The sequence below is a fragment of the Haliotis rufescens genome, unplaced genomic scaffold, assembly GCF_023055435.1.
Source record: "Haliotis rufescens isolate VD_foot unplaced genomic scaffold, xgHalRufe1.0.p SCAF_12, whole genome shotgun sequence".
Taxonomy (NCBI): domain Eukaryota; kingdom Metazoa; phylum Mollusca; class Gastropoda; order Lepetellida; family Haliotidae; genus Haliotis; species Haliotis rufescens.
Window position 1 is genome coordinate 8,830,307 of NW_025963802.1, and position 15,532 is coordinate 8,845,838.

Sequence of the window (15,532 nt, forward strand, 5' to 3'; positions counted from 1 at the left end):
TGTCTCCCCTCTTGAAGGTCCAGGTTGAGAATCTAAGGTCTAGCAACCCATGCTTGCAAGAAGATGCAACTATGCTTGTCATAAGAGACGACTTTCGGGATCGGATGGTCAGGCCTGCTGATGCATGTCATCATATCCCAATGGCTTAGATCGATGCTCATGAAGTCATCACTGGATTGTCTGGTTCAGTCTCAATTAATTACTGACGGCTGTCATACAGCTGGAATATTGCTGAGTGTGGCATTAAACTACAAACACACACAAAAAAAGGATGCATTTTAGAGGCCAAAGAACATTAAGATTGCAACAAAAAATCGTGGAAAGTATGGTGTAAAACTCCACCCTTATGGGGGCCGGGAGTTCTACGATTTAAACTGAGTTTATGTTTACGTACATTCATGTTTTATTCATTATGATAAAAATAAGAAAGAAAAATCAAATTTGAAAGTCAATAAACATATACAACAACATCATAAATCATGAGGTTATCAGAGCACAAAGGTTTCATTTATTGGTTTAATTTCTGTCTCAATCTGCTTGACATGAGATGAGTCAACATCACAAAATATGTCCTGGTGATACTAAAAAATTATTTGTTTGCAAACTAATTGTCAAGTTATCTCCTTCAGGAATCATATCCGTCATTGACCAAAAAAAATACTATCTCATTCCAGAATCTTAATCATTTTTGCTGAAGTGTAAAATGAGCTTTCGGCAAAACTTGACAAATATGACTCGAGTTTGAAGTGGGTTGGGTATTATTTCTCAGAATCCATTACTATCAATGTCATTTCAAATGTAGGCTTTATCTGCCTCCCTTCACTAGTATCAGAAACAATCATGGCTATCTGGAATCGATGTATTTAATCTAGATTAGTGCCTTGCAAACAAAACATGATAGGCAGCTTTCTATGATATGCATGGCTATCGTTCAGTAACCTGAACTCAACCACTAGTTAATGAATTGACAGCAAACAGCAAAAATCACGGTCCTCTCAACCATAGCAGTTTGAGTTACAGCTAATTTGTAGACATGTAACTTCTTATTGATAACTCTATTGTTTCAATGTTTCGGGCTACTTCTTGACCCCACCCCCACTCATGGGAATTTCGGGTATAATTGGCCCCTGGCAACCTATGTTGGTCGTAAGAGGCGAGCCCTGATGGGATTCCAGGTTAGAATTGGCCCCTGGCAACCTATGTTGGTCGTAAGAGGCGAGCCCTGATGGGATTCCAGGTTAGAATTGGTACCCAGTAACCTATGCTGGTCGTATGAGGCGAGCCCTTGTGGGATTCCAGGTTAGAATTGGTACCCAGCCACCTATGTTGGTCGTATGAGGCGAGCCCTGGTGGGATTCCAGGTTAGAATTGGCCCCTGGCAACCTATGCTGGTCGTAAAAGGCGAGCCCTGATGGGGTTCCAGGTTAGAATTGGCCCCTGGCAACCTATGCTGGTCATAAAAGGCGAGCCCTGATGGGATTCCAGGTTAGAATTGGCCCCTGGCAACCTATGTTGGTCGTAAGAGGCGAGCCCTGATGGGATTCCAGGTTAGAATTGGCCCCTGGCAACCTATGTTGGTCGTAAGAGGCGAGCCCTGATGGGATTCCAGGTTAGAATTGGCCCCTGGCAACCTATGTTGGTCGTAAGAGGTGAGCCCAGGTGGGATTCCAGGTTAGAATTGGCCCCTAGCAACCTATGTTGGTCGTAAGAGGCGAGCCCTGATGGGATTCCAGGTTAGAATTGGCCCCTGGCAACCTATGTTGGTCGTAAGAGGCGAGCCCAGGTGGGATTCCAGGTTAGAATTGGCCCCTGGCAACCTATGTTGGTCGTAAGAGGTGAGCCCAGGTGGGATTCCAGGTTAGAATTGGCCCCTAGCAACCTATGTTGGTCGTAAGAGGCGAGCCCTGATGGGATTCCAGGTTAGAATTGGCCCCTGGCAACCTATGTTGGTCATAAGAGGCGAGCCCAGGTGGGATTCCAGGTTAGAATTGGCCCCTGGCAACCTATGTTGGTCGTAAGAGGCGAGCCCTGATGGGATTCCAGGTTAGAATTGGTCCCCAGCCACCTATGTTGGTCGTAAGAGGCGAGCCCTGGTGGGATTCCAGGTTAGAATTGGTCCCCAGTAACCTATGTTGGTCATAAGAGGCGAGTGTTGGAGGGGATTCCAGATTAGAATTGGTCCCCAGCCACCTATGCTGGTCGTAAGAGGCGAGCCATGGTGGGGATTCCAGGTTAGAATTGGTCCCCAGCCACCTATGTTGGTCGTAAGAGGCGAGCCCTGATGGGATTCCAGGTTAGAATTGGTACCCAGTAACCCATGTTGGTCGTAAGAGGCAAGCCCTGGTGGGATTCCAGGTAAGAATTGGTCCCCAACCACCTATGCTGGTCGTAAGAGGCAAGCCGTGGTGGGGATTCCAGGTTAGAATTGGTCCCCAACCACCTATGCTGGTCGTAAGAGGCGAGCCGTGGTGGGGATTCCAGGTTAGAATTGCTCCCCAGCCACCTATGCTGGTCGTAAGAGGCGAGCGTTGGAGGGGATTCCAGATTAGAATTGGTCCCCAGCCACCTATGCTGGTCGTAAGAGGCGAGCCGTGGTGGGGATTCCAGATTAGAATTGCTCCCCAGCCACCTATGCTGGTCGTAAGAGGCGAGCGTTGGAAGGGATTCCAGGTTAGAATTGGTCCCTGGCAACCTATGCTGGTCGTAAGAGGTGCACCCTGGAGTGGATTCCAGGTTAGAATTGGTCTCCAGTAACCTGGTAATGCTGGTCCTAAGATTTAACGAAAATGGATCACTTGGTCACTTGATGTTGATTGCATACCCTGATGTAAATCATAGTTCACAATATCAATCAATGTTGTCTGGACACTATTGTTCACAGGCCATTGTCATGTAGCTGGAATATTGCTGAGGGCAGCATTGAACAACAAACAAACTTGCCCCTTTAACAAGTTCACTTCTAAATGCATATCAAAGACTTAGTTAAGTCTTGGGTTCTGGGCGCAATACAAGCTTTATTGCAAGAGCCATGGCTTCTTGTGTAAGTGGACCATGCTTCCTGCTTGGACTGAAGGGTCGTCCATGGTAATGGTAATGGTAATTTACTGTATGTGTGGTTTTGCTCTAGGTGTGAAGGTTTTATGGCTGGGTCTGTACAATGTTCCCTATACAGTAAGCTGTACTTTGTCTTTGTGGGTATGTTTAAGGTTGTTCTAAATGTGGCCTGTGCTTTTGGGCTTCTTGTTTAGGTCCAGTTGTGAAGGTATGGTTGGCAAAGATATCTGTTAAGAGACATGACAAAATAAGTAAAGGTTTGGGTTACATGGATTTCAGAAATAGGTCTGCGAGTCAGATTCTCAGTACTAGACTTGGTTGACCAATGAGGATTGGATGGTTGTCAGCTGACCAAAGGTGGGTGTAAAATGAGGATTGTGTCATGGTTCCTCTATACCAACTTCAACCTTTGCTAACCAAATGAGTATTGTGTCATAGAACAGGTCCTCAATACAAACCTCAGTCCTAGCTGACCAAATGAGGATTGGATGATAGAATAGGGTGTCAGTACCTGCCTTGCTTGACAAATAAGGATTTGGTGTAAATTGAAGATTGTGTTTTAGAATCAGTCCTCACTGCAGAACTCAATTTTAGATGACCAAATGAGGTTTGGATGGTAGAATAATTTATCAGTACCAACTTTGGTTGACGAAATGAGGATTGCATGGTCTCAATGCTAGAAGAGCATGAATGATATATAAATAGCCGATCAGAGTCCCATTCTACAAATCAATCTTAGCACTTTAACCATCATAAGTCTGTTAAATAATATGGCAGCTATTACCCTCTTAGTGCAAAGAGACCGCCTCCATGCACTAGTGGTAGAGTGTCTGCCCGGAGAGCAGAAGGCCTTGGGTTCAGTCCCCGGCCGTGTCACACCAAAAGATGTTAAGAAATGGTACTTGTTGTTACCCTTTCTGGGTAATACAAGTTTCTAAAACAAGGACTGGTTGGCTCGGAGTGAGTATACTATGTCTGAATGGGGTATTTATGTTAAACTGTGACAGCACTATGAAATCGACAATAGTCTGGACTAGTACAAGCAGCGACACGCAGGCACGCACACATGCACACATCACTATATATAAGAGCGATGATCTTGGATGCAACGTTAAACCCCATTTCAACTCAACTCAAATCAACTCAACTCAACTGTTTAACAAGTTCCATGGCTGGTGTCATTGTGCCCTCATACCCAATCATGCTGTCAACCACAGCGGGGTCTACTATGTATGTGATTAACACTGGTTTGTCTTTCCAAGCCCAATACAAGCTGGCTTCCTTACCTCCATATACTAACTTGTTTTTTCAACAGGAATAAAAACAAAATGTTCTCAAAATGTTTGTTATTCAACATTTATGAAATTTTGGCTCAGTTGCATAATGCAAATATTTAAAAATAATATCTAACATTTGACTTGAACTATTGATGATTCCGGTTCTCGTGAAGGTTCATTAAATGAAATTTAAAAAAAAACGTCTTCTGAGCCTGTCACATTCAAGTGATCATTTCTCCATTTTGTGATACTCTCATGTTTCCAACATAAGAGGCTGACCATGTCTTTAATTCTCCGTGAACTGACAGGGATGATAAAGGCAAATATCTTCAGATCTCCGTGTAAAATTGTTACTTATCCATGAAGGCTAGATCAGTTCAATGTCACTTGAAAGATTTTCTTTTGGAAAATCAATTACGTTTGTGGTCGTTTTATATCTCTAATGTCTTGGATAATGACAGTTTTCAGTATAAACCAAACACCAATTTATTTTTCAAAGTTGTAGGAGTCAAATGTGGATATTTTTACAGAAGTTGTGTTTACAAAACCTGAGCTAAACTCTGTTGAGTTGATGTATGCCAGCGATGTTAGTGTTTGATTAATAGCTTTCATGCAGAAAATAGTTCTGTATACATATTTCTCTCCATACAATACAGAATGGGTCCTAAGAGAAGGAAGCTGTTAGTGTTGGAATGGTTGGTATATGTGTATACTCCCTGTTTTAGTGTGATGCAGTTATGTGTAAAAAAGCCTTAGTTAATATTATCTCTGTCATTCTGTGGAATAGTGTTATGGAAAATGTTTAAAACTTCCAAGTGAGACTTACCATTGTGTGATAGCTTTTCACTGGAGACATTTCAAACTATCCCCACTGAGACCTTTACTTGGCTATCGGCAATCAGTGTCGTAGCTTCTGTTAAAGTGTCCATGCTTCTGCACATCTTAGTCTTAAGAGGTTTTTTACACTGTCTAGGACTGATCTTCGTCTTAAAACTTTTAACAAAGTTTAATTGATTAAACATGGTTGCTCTTGTAGTCTGAAGATCTAAAAGTTTTACCGTATATCGCTGTGTATAAGGTGACCCCACGTATAAGACGACCCCCCTGTACACGCCTTCAAAATCAACCCAAAATCCTATACTCCTTGTATAAGGCGACCTGGAATGAAGTACATCACAAGTGCGCACACAAACCTTATATATATGCAATAAAAATACGTTTATCTTGCATTGTTTTTTCTACGTTGATTGGTTGCGTGTATAACTCCAGCAAATGTTGCCATTTTGTGTTTACACGGTACGACACCAAATTGGTGCCCGTAAAATAAAATTCATTTATGAAGTAATAACATATAAGAGACAATAGTGAGTAATTTAATCGCCAATTAACTATGTTGTAACTCACTAGGCTTATGTTTGCTTCACATTCAGCATGTTTATTCCACAATCACTTGTACACACCGTCTCCAACACTTGTTAATACAACTGTAAAAACAGCGGGAATTGATTTCAGCTTCACCGGTTATCACATGTTAGGTCACATGTGCAATATGCAAATGCTTACCGGTACTTCTTGCTCTCTACTCACGGATGTTGATTGTATTACCGTGTAAGCTGGTTTGACAATCTGCATCGAGGAGAGGGTCATTTCAACTTTATTTGCAGAAATTATTAAACTTTATTCAAGGAAAAGAGATACAAATCATGTTTATGTATGGAAATAGTTATTGGAACAGTTATTTAGGACGAAATGCGAAGTTTTATTGTCAAATGCTGGGCTGGCTATCGGACGCCGGTTGACATCGCCAGTGGAAAAAAATGTGAGATCTTCTACTCTGTGTATAAGACGACCCCCCTTCTTAACCCCTTCATTTTAGTACGAAAAACTCGCCTTATACACAGCGATATACGGTAACCTTACGGAGAGGAAAACTGGGGGAGAATAGATTGCTATGACCAATATTTCAGAGCTGACAAATGAGAATCAGGGCATTGTTTCACAAAGCGATCATACCGCTGTGACAGTCAGACGTCTGTGTTAAAGTTTAGTGCTTAATGGAACCCTTGTGAATACAGGTTGTGACCTGGTTGTGTGTGTCTCATCATGTCGTGATCGACCGCCACCATGGTCTAGTGGTAAAGGACCGCCTCTGTGGTCTCATGGTAGAGCGTCCGCCCGGTGAGCGGAAGGTCCGGGGTTCGATTCCCAGCCGCGTCATACCAAAAGACGTTAAAAGATGGTACTTGTTGTTACCCTGTCTGGCACTCGGCATTAAGGGGCTAAAACAAGGACTGGTCGGCTCGGAGTCTGTATACTGTGTCTGAGTTGGGTATTCATGTTAAACTGCGACCTGGTATCTCAGTGTGCTAGCACTATAAATCAGCATCAGTCCGGACTAGTACAAGCAGCCACACACACACATACACGTGCATGCACGTTGCTATATAAGTGCAATAATCTTGGACACAACGTTAAACCCCATTTCACCTCACCTAATGGTAAAGCATCTGCCCGGGGACGGAAGGTCGGGGGTTCAATCCCTGGCCGTGTCATACCAAAAGACGTTAAAAGATAGCAGTTGTTGTTATCCTGCCTGCCGCTTGCTATTAACGGACAAGAACTGGTCGGCTCGGAGTCTGATGTGTCGGAGTGGAGTATCCATGTTCATCTGCGTGAGATCTCAGTGGGCTAGCACTATGAAATCGGCATTAGTCTGGACAAGTACAAGCAGCCGCACGCACGCACGTACACACACACGTGCATGCATGTCATTATATTAGTGCAGTAATCTTGAATGCAACGTTAACCCCATTTCACCTCACTTCACCTCATCTCTGGATGACATCGATCATTGTTTATTATATAAACCAGTAGTTTGCCTGTCCCAAACTCGGTTGTTCCTTGCACCATGATATAGGTGGAGGATGGCTGACCGGTGGCTACAACATTCATGCATACACTACTCAACATTTGCTCATGACCAAACTAGACATCTTCAGTGAACAGAAGTATAATTATATTCCATGGCTGCTCCAGACCATGTATATGATATTTCATCCTAATTTGTATCTTGTATTGGGGGTTACTTCATGAAAAGGACTAGTTTTACAAAATAATTGACTATAAAGGCTTAATGTTTTCTGATAGTGGTTTCAATGTGGTGGTGATGGTTGGGGGGGTCGGGGGGTGGCATGGTTGGCCCAGTCATCTATGGCGCAGCGATATGCTGTGCCGAGTTGCGTCCTTGGGCACGCCAGAAACCAATGATTGTGGGTTCAAATCCTGGTACGCCCCGATTATGTTTCTAGGTTTGTCAGCACCATACCCATGCTCGTGGGTAAAAGTGGTAAACGTCTAAGACCTGCATCACTTTGGGGTTTCCTCCCTTATTAAGCTGACACACAGTGATATAACTGGAATAATGTTAATAGGGCCCTTAAACCCAACTCACTCACTCACTAAAATGTGAGGCATTGTAGATACATGAAGTTTTTCAATATTTATAAATGAAGATTGTATGGTATGAACACTGAATTGTTTCTCTGAAGAACTTGAATCTGTACATGAATCTTGTTTAGGAATGTCATCAAAAGAGTCCCACTGTCATTCTGTTTCTTCAACTCTCAATCCCTACAATGCTGTGCAGAGTTGCCTCCCTTAGGTATGCCAGTAACCTGTGATGTGAGTTCGTGTCCCACTTTGCCCTGATTATTTGTCTAGGTTTGTCAACATAATTCAATGACAGTCCATTAGAGTCTAGTAAAATTCTGTTTGGTCCAATAAACTCAGGTAGTTAGTCTGAAAATGACATCAAAATGTACAAAAGATGATGCTTTTAACCAAGTTTGGGTTAGTAGACACAAAGGTTTTTGGCGTTGACTGCCATGAAGTGTTAGTCTTGCATTCCTCCTGCATTAGTCTGTCACAGACAGTGACATGCTTGAAATACTGCCCAAAGGAGCATTAAACTGCCACTAGATTATCCTTATCTTGTGTTGTCATGACAAATCTAAATATTTTCTAAAAACAATATATGATAAATGCTTGAAAAAAATCAATATCCCCCCATTAAAGTCCATTTTTTAATGAAAAGCTATGAAATGAGTTGTTTATCTGATACACCGGAATTCTTTATCCTGTCAATAGCAAATATTTGTGGTAGTGGAAACAGTGGTTGGGAGTACATGAAACTGTTCTAAACTGTCTCTTATCAAACACAGAGGCCCTGGTTGCCGTGAGAGAAAGCAGACCCGATTGGTCCACATCCCCATCAGTGGGCTCCCAGTTAACGTGGTAACGTGGCTAACAATATCTCTACATCCATTTCAGATCGGTCTGTAGGAGAATAGCATCCGACTGCTGACAGGGAACGTCGTTGTTGTGGTAAGTGCTCCCTTCTTGTCATTTCAGCTTTCTTGATATAATCCTAATGCAATTATGGTGGTGATAAATGGACATATTTGATATTGCTCTTGTGTTTTTATTCCCTGTGGTTAATCCATAATCAATTGGACATCAATATGATTTGGGGGGTTTAGTGACTATCACTTGCAGTTCCCATATTTCATGCATTACAGACTTTAGATATTATTTTTCCACAATGTGTCATTTTCTTCCAGAAAATGTATTACTTTTTAACAGATTTGTGACAATTGAGTTACATTTATTAATTTATTTTGCTTTGAGGAAGTAAATTATTCATTCAAGTGAATGTTGGCTCTATTTCTAAAGGTATAATTGGATACAATGTGCATCCTCTTTTTTTAAATGTAGAAAAAAATTGTAACTGATAAAGCTAGTTGTGAATATTTAAACTTGTTTCATGTAATTCAATTTACATGCTAATGCAATGTTTTGTTTGATAACTCACAACTTTCCACCAATAAGAAGATTTCATGACTCATGATTTCTTAACCAAATTGTACTTATCTTCCGGACAATAGCATTTTGAATACTTTCATATCATTTTATGAAAGCAAGACGACCAAATACATATTTTCTTAGTAAATGGAGCATTGTTTTTAAAACCATGAACATTTATTGGTGCCTGCTCTGACTACACAGACACAGGTGCAACTGGCAATCCCAAGTCTGAGGAAACCTGGCTGAAAACATAATCTTATGAAGTGTTACCTGTGTTTTTGAGGTTGGATCAGATTTGGCTAAAATATGTTTGTCATTAAATTTTCTTTCCTTATTTAAAAAGTTAGTCAGGAGGCATTTTCAAATATATATTTTTAATTGTGATAATTAAAGCATCTGTGTACTTCAACTGTCAAATGTGATTCACATGAAAACTGAATATTTGGTATGATTATATCTACAGTGTATATAATCAAATGAAGAAAGGGGCACTGTGTGGTGTTTTTTTTATCTCTGTAGGCTCAGGGGAACAATAAGATGTGAGTCAGGCAGGGATGGATACTCCTTTTTATCACATGTTGTTGGTGATTCTTTTATTTTGTGGTAAAAGTGCATGTTACGCATGCAAGGTTTTTTCTAGTAGTTGAGTTTAGTTTCCTTGTCAGAAAGGTTATCCATGTGTTGTTTCAAATAGCAACATGGTAATAAATTGGTGTTTCTCATCATCAAGGAAAACAAGATGTGATAATTGATATTAATTACATGAAACCTGGCTCTTCGCAAACGTGATAACAGCCAATCAAGAACATTAACTGATCATTATCATATCTTTGTAGATGATTATACAGTTTCCGTATTTCGCTTTTTCTTCGTTTATCACAAGTCAGTTGACATTACATTGGCCATGACTCTCAGAATGGCAGTCGAGTGTTTTAACTTGACTTATATTAGTCCCAGAAATAAACTTTTCTTATTTACAAATATATGTCTATATTTGTTGGATTCATTCCTTTAGGTGTTCTATACGGTCTGGGAGACAGACGAGGTTTGAATTTCCCCTTTCGAATTACCATTTCGTCTCTGAAATACAAATATTATAAGATCTGTTTTATTAATTTGTCGTTAACATTGATAAAGGAGACTGGATAATATCTTCAATTTCGGAAACTGAAGAAATCTAGACTTGCCAAAATATTGTAGACTTGCTTGAGAGTTTTCGTGTATTTTTGTTTCCGGGTCTGGATGAGAGTTCATGTTTAACGTAGTTGTCACTGTGAACAGCCATGTTTGCTTCCTTGCAGGAGACGTGTTTCCGTGTGATGTGTGATGAATGTGTGATTGACCGAGACCTAAGCATGCATTTCATGCACAGTTGTTGGCTATTCGAAACCACATCACTTTGGAATTATCTAGTTTAAGGTAGTTTGAATTGTTCATTGACAGATAATAGGTTTTCAAAATGCTTGCTGAAAAGGCAACTTTGCTGGTCGTAAGAGGCGATGAATGGGATCGGGTGGTCAAACTTGCTGACTTGGTTGATGCATGTCATCACATCCGTTGTGGATTGATGTTCATGATGTCAATCACTCTATTGTCTGGTCCAGATTCAATTATTTATAGACCGCCGTCATATAGCTGGAATATTGGTGAGAGCCGTGTTAAACAACAAACAAACAAACAAGTCATTGACAGCATGTATGCACCAAACTTCTGTGTTGTTTTATTCACATATGTTAAATTGGCAGACTTTATATTCTGGCTGTTGAACGTCTCCAGCTGCTGGCTTCTTTGATAATGCAATAAATATGTATGTAAATGTAGATAGGAAATCTGCGTTTTATTTTTATAAATGGGTAAGTTCTCTGTTCAGTGTTTTCTTTAGATAATTCCAGCATTTTGGTTTTATCACAGTTATTTAGGTTGGTTGTTTTACATGATTTCACATGGCTGCTGTTGTATCAGTTTCTGAAAACAGCAACATCTCTGTGTGTCAATCAGTTTACAAGTGTAGTGTTTCTGGATGTTTAATGTAGATTCTTTCATGGGCTGTATTGTCAGGGTTTGAAAGTGAATTCAGAGTGTGTTATACAATACCTGGCTATTAATTGTGTACCTTACTGTCTGTAATGTTTACGTTCCGTATTATACTCAGAATATGTGTTCCGCTACAATATGGAATCCGGGTATTAGTGTTACCCGAAACCGGAAGTCAGGTGTGTACGATCAATGAATAAAAACCAATCATCATCACCTCGTGCTCTCGTGGTTAATGACAATACATCACATTTTGGCGACGAGCAGCCTATCGGCCGACCTCTACAGATACCCTAGAGGTAATTACTGGTGAGAGACACTTTTCTTGTGTTTGAATCGATACGAACATTGACTTTTTCCATAGTTCGTTCACACCTACCCTCGCACAACGTTGACCGTACGTAGATAAAATGGCGGCGTCGTTACCCCCGTTCGCAGAATTCGAACTGCAACCTCGAGAAACAGCACCTACTCGTTTCTCAAAGTACCTCAGGCGATTAGAAAACCTATTCCTCGCCACGGACATCACTGATGCAAACCGTAAAAAGGCTTTGTTGTTGCATTATTCGGGTGAAAATGTGAATGACATTTTCGATACGCTGACTGTTCCTGCGGTTTCAGAGGACGCTGAGGACCGGAAGGACGTTTATTTGTGTGCGATGAAAGCGCTAAAGACTCATTTTGAACCGCAGAAATGCATTGATCAGCTTGTTTACTCATTTCGTCAGGAAACGCAACAAAGTGGAGAGACTGTCAGTGAATTTTATACCCGGTTAGTGATCTTGGCAAAACGGTGTGAGTTTCATGATGAGAACCTGGAAATTAAACGGCAAATCATCCAAGGAACACGTGATCACAGACTCAGACGTAAAGCCATTGAACAAACACTGACACTTGACAGTATTTTGAAAACCGCTCATTCCATGGAAGTTGCTAAAGAAAATGACCTCATGTTCAGTTCACAGCAATCACAGCAACAAGTGCATGCACACCGAGCGAGAGATCAGAAACCACGCCCAAGGGTTACAGTGGAAAATACAACATGTGGATTGTGTGGAGGACACTATCCCCATCATGGCACCTGTCCAGCACATGGAAAAGTATGCCACAAATGTGGAAAATTAAATCATTTCAGTCATGTGTGTCGTTCTAAACCAGATTCCAGTCCCCGCAAACCTGGCAATTTCAATCGTGGCCGTGGGAGAGGAAATTGGAAACAAGGAAATTGGAAACACACACCAGGGAGAAACAGACAATCTGCTCGATCAGTCAATCATGAAGATGAAACAAACAACACAGTAGCTGGCGCTACACACAAAACAAGTAGTGGGGAAGAATACACCTTCCTGCTATCGAAAACAAGTCTGGTTGACGCACCATTTTTCGACATTTCCGTTTCTGGTTCCCCGATCCGAATCATGGCTGACTCTGGTGCTACAGTGAATATTATGAACAAGTGTGACTTTGACAAACTCAACCCGAAACCACAACTTATTTCATCCAAAACCAAAATCTACCCCTATATGTCCATATCACCATTGAACATTTTGGGGAAATTTGAAGCAGACCTGGCTTGTGAATATTCAGACAGGGAGTGTAGAGAGACATTTTATGTTGCGAGTGGACCAAGTAGCTCACTAGTCAGTTGGAAGACATCACAGAAGCTGAACCTCATTCGTGTGGCCAACAACATACACGTGTCGACTGGTGAGAAGTCAACCCCAAAAAAGTCAACAGAGAAGTCGACTTTGCCGTCAATCATACAAGAATTTCCAAATGTGACAGAAGGTATGGGTGCATACATGGGAAATCCTGTCAGAGTCTACGTTGACCCGAACATAAAACCAGTAACACAACCACATCGCAGAATTCCATTTCACGTTCGGAAACAGGTGGAAAAGAAAATCGAAGAGCTCGAGAAATCAGATATCATTGAGAAATGCAACGGGCCGACACCATGGATCTCGCCGATTGTTGTTGTACCGAAACCGAGAAACCCAGATGACATACGCATATGTGTAGATATGCGATCTGTGAACCGTGCTATCATTCGTGAACGCCACATTATACCCACGATTGATGACATCGCAGCAGACCTCAATGGCTGTAAGTTGTTCAGCAAACTTGATCTCCAGCAAGGGTACCATCAAATCATGCTACACCCTGATTCTCGGAATTTGACTGCATTTTCCACGCACATTGGGCTTTACCGGTACAAAAGGCTCAACTTTGGCATGTCGTGCTCAGCCGAAATATTCCAAAAAGTGATTGGAGATGTGATCCAAGGCATCCCAGGTGCTCGCAATATCAGCGACGATATCTACATTGGTGGTAGAAATGTTTCGGAGCATGATCAGCGCCTACGACAAGTGTTACAGCGTCTGTCTGACTGCAACCTGACAATCAATGCATCAAAGTGTGAGATTGGTGTGCCTAGCATGCTATTCTTCGGTCATCGATTTAGCGCAGATGGTATCTCACCTGATCCAAAGAAGGTGGCAGATCTACAGGCCATCCAACCACCAACAAATGCCTCTGAAGTTCGCAGCATTCTGAGTTCAGCGTCATTTTGTAGTCGTTTCATCAAAGACTTTGCTCTCATCACGAAACCACTGCGTCGACTCACGTGCAAGGATTTTCCTTGGACTTGGGGTGAAACCGAACAACAAGCTCTTGACAGGCTCAAAATGGCGTTATCTGAAAACATAACGCTCAGTTACTTTGACCCCGAGAAGCCATGCATGTTGTTCGTAGACGGAAGTCCCATTGGGCTTGGCGCGGTGTTGACACAGAAGGATCCTGTCACAGGCGAAGTGAAACCACTTCATTTTGCAAGCCATCCACTCTCTGACACAGAGTCGCGCTACCCTCAAATCGACAGAGAAGCACTGTCTATCTATTGGGCAATCAAACGTTTCAACTTGTACCTCTACGGTAAAGAGTTTACAGTTGTGACTGATCACCAACCATTGGTATCACTCTTCAACAATCCAGCATCAAGACCATCGGCAAGAATCGAAAGATGGCTGATGGACTTGCAGCATTATCGCTTCACGGTGGAATACAGACCCGGATCAAATAACCCGGCAGACTACGCATCACGTCATCCTTTGCCTGTTTCAGACCGATCAGGAGAGGAAGACCAGTGTGCTGAAAGTTATGTCGCGTATGTCTCGCGAAATGCTGTTCCCAAAGCCATGACACTTACCGAAATCGAGAATGCAACATTGCATGATCAACTCCTGCAGGCAGTTATATCGGCTCTGAAATCTGGAAGGTGGCATGAAACCCCACCAGGCGTGTCACTGGCAGAGATGAGTAGATTCGAGAAAATCCAACATGAGCTTACCTGTTCTGACACGATTCTCTTGAAGTCCAATCGGATCGTTGTGCCAACATTACTCCAGGAACGTGTGGTTGACATCGCACATGAAGGGCATCTGGGCATTGTAAAAACAATCGCATTACTCCGTGAGAAAGTTTGGTTCCCGCTTATGGACAAATTGGTCACTCAGAAAATAAAATCATGCTTACCGTGCCAAATAGCTGTGCCAACCATGCAACGAGAACCCCTGAAAATGTCGCCCTTACCAAAAGCTCCATTTGAAAGGGTGAGTGTTGACTTTGCGCATATTGATGGTGAAACCGTGTTACTGCTGATCGACGACTACTCTAGATACCCATTCGTCGAACCAGTATCCAGCACAAGTGCATCGTGTGTTATTCCCGTGTTGGACAAAATCTTTGCAGCAATGGGAACACCCGAAGTTGTCAAGTCTGACAATGGCCCACCATTTACCAGTGACGAATACAAGAGATTTGCCAATTCACTCGCCTTCAAGATACAAAGAGTTACCCCTCTTTGGCCCCGTGCAAACGGAGGCATTGAACGCTTCGTTGGCTCCTTGAAAAAGCACGTGAAAGTGGCAAAGGCAAAAGGTGAGAACTGGAGAAAAGGTTTACAATCTTACCTCCGGTTGTACAGAACATCGCCTCATGAGACTACAGGAGTTGCCCCAGCGACATTATTGTTGAAACGAATCGTCAGGAACAAGCTACCACAGCTTCCCTACATTGATCCCTTGGCAGAGATTGTTAGCAGTCGAGATGCTGAACAGAAACAGAAAATGAAAACCTACCATGACCACAAACGGAATGTTCGACCGTGTAATCTACAAGTTGGTGACAATGTTTTGGTACACAGACCATTCAACATGGTGAAAGGAAACACACCATATGAAATTGACCCCATGATCATTGTGTCCCAGAAAGGCAGCATGTACACCGCAGAAGGAGGAGGGAGA

At 42.1% G+C, this 15,532-nt stretch overlaps 1 protein-coding gene across 1 annotated transcript in view; it reads left to right on the forward strand.

The window, feature by feature from the left end:
• The window catches only part of LOC124143898 (sex peptide receptor-like), a 213,342-nt gene that overhangs the window by 64,652 nt on the left and 133,158 nt on the right, over nucleotides 1–15,532 (forward strand). The window contains exon 2 of the mRNA XM_046513064.2: nucleotides 8,661–8,714. The gene's annotated coding sequence lies outside the window, so the exon portion shown is untranslated. The remainder of the gene's footprint in view (nucleotides 1–8,660; nucleotides 8,715–15,532) is intronic.